Below are 2,170 nucleotides of genomic sequence, written 5' to 3' on the forward strand. Positions count from 1 at the left end.
GCTGAACCAAGCTGCTGTGTTCAGGTTCCAAGCACTGGACCCATGTGCTTTTAAGCTTTCCTTGTTCTGGGCAGGTTCCAACGCCAGCTTTCTCTCTTGGGTTTCATTGGCACACTTTCTGCACAGTCTCTTTGCACGTCATAGAGATAAGATCTGGGGGTCTATTTGCCTTAAGCCACCAGGACCAAATGGCATACTCCAGAATTTAAGGAGACTTCTGAACTTGGCGTACTTCAGAGCTCCCTTTCCTAAAGCTCTCCTCCTGCAGATGCTGACTTAGTAGTGCTCCATGGACATGTGCCAGTTGAAGCATGTAACATGGGGATTTTGCACAAGAGGGTCTAAAATTAATTGCTTTTGACTTTAGACAGATCAAAAGATGCGCAGAGCCAAATAAAACTATAAAACACCTATCTTCCAGTAGGTGATCCATGGTTTAGCTGCCAGCCTGGACAGAATGGTTTCCTGGTCTGGCTGTCTTCTCTGTCCAGGGTATTTCTAATAGGAGACTATCAAGATTTATTGACCCTCCTTGTTAGCCCTGCATTATGTCTCCTTGGAATTTCCTTCAAAATGCAAACAGAAGGACAGTGAAGAATGCAGACTAGTCTTATAATCAAAATAGAGTTGATAATGATAAAAAAAAATCTATAAAAATTTGTGATCTCAAATGAACTCTCATAAATTGTACATCCATAGATTCTCCACAGAGAGACAGCATTTGGAAATTAATTACTTAACCCTGACTAGCCAGGAAACGCGCTCATGCTACTGCATACCCAAAAGCCCACTCTGGAACAGTTTAAGAGAATAATGTAGTTGAGCATTGTCAGTTTGCATTCTGAATTAAATTGCGACATTATTGAACAGACTACTTAATATGTTTAAAAATGTAGCTTGCTTCTTGCTATGGCTGATCAAACAGTAGCATGTGTTAGAAACCTATCATTCAAATGATGCTACTGTTTTTTGACTATTTGCCTGGCTATAGAGTTGATCACAATAACTGCAAGAATTGTACAATAGATTGTTTGAATTGCAGTGGAATTGACTGAATAATTTATTAACTGAATACTATGTGCCCAGCCTTACAAAATAAAAGCAAGAGAAAGAGAGAGTATTTCAGTTTTATTCTTGGCTTCGCTCTTGATTCATTGATGCATCACTTCCAGAATTATTGTTTCTTCTTATCCTCATCCCCCCTGGGGTCCTCCTTATTTTCTAACCAGCAAGGTGTTCTCTACTTTCCTGGAAGTATTTTTTCCTCAAGTTTCTTCTTTCTTATCCTATTTGTTCCTCCAAAATTTCTTCATACCATGCTTCTCTCTTCTCATAACTTACCTGATTGATTTCTCCTGCCATCTTCCTTCAACTGGCCACTCCCAGCCATAAATACACAAGGCTTGGAAATGTTAGCAAACAATTAATTAGCTATAGCACTAAACCTAGACACATGATAATAAAGCTAGGGACTTCCCTGCCTATGCAAGGGAGAAACTCGCTTCTTTTTCCTTGCCATATCACCGCTACCACTTACTGGGGCAGTCTGATAATGGCGGGTGAACTCAGATAGTCGGTTTTGTAGGCATCATGACTGAGGAGCATGTGAAGGAAAATACAGTCTTATCTCTACAGGTTTTTTTCCTCAATGAGTCTTTCCTGTGCATGAATTATAGGATGGGAGACAGTGCAAAGGGGTTAGTTAGATTCTGCCTGAAGCTTTTGGGTGGCAGTGGCTGATTAATTTGATTGAAAATTCTACCTTGAGCAAATCAAAGAAAAAGGGGAATATATCCATTATTGTCTTGTACATTCACCCTGTAGGCGGATTTGCTATATTGTGTAGTGTCTGCAAATAAACATATGAAGAAGCTGATCAAAGTCAATACACACAGAAATGCCAGGTGCTTTATGGCTAGGCTCTTTGTTTAAGAGTTTATCGAAAAACAGAGCATCCAAGTCGTCTAGTAATCTGTGCATCCAGATAAGTAATTAGTGCCGCTCTATGCAAAAAGTGCCCATTGCTACTGTAAGAAACTTTCTTGGTGGTCTCAGGCAGCAGCATTCCTACCTTGTGCCTCTGCTTCTCACTTGCTACCTACTTTGGTGGCATTTTGCCTTTGGCAAATGAGAGGGTCAAGGGGTTATGCATAGAGCTGAGGCCAGTGCT

The 2,170-nt window shown here is 40.6% G+C and overlaps 1 protein-coding gene across 2 annotated transcripts in view; it reads left to right on the forward strand.

The window, feature by feature from the left end:
* The window catches only part of LOC102369313 (charged multivesicular body protein 3), a 46,417-nt gene that overhangs the window by 3,057 nt on the left and 41,190 nt on the right, over positions 1 to 2,170 (forward strand). The gene's annotated exons all lie outside the window — the stretch shown is intronic.

The sequence above is a fragment of the Alligator sinensis genome, unplaced genomic scaffold, assembly GCF_000455745.1.
Source record: "Alligator sinensis unplaced genomic scaffold, ASM45574v1 scaffold656_1, whole genome shotgun sequence".
Classification (NCBI taxonomy): Eukaryota; Metazoa; Chordata; order Crocodylia; family Alligatoridae; genus Alligator; species Alligator sinensis.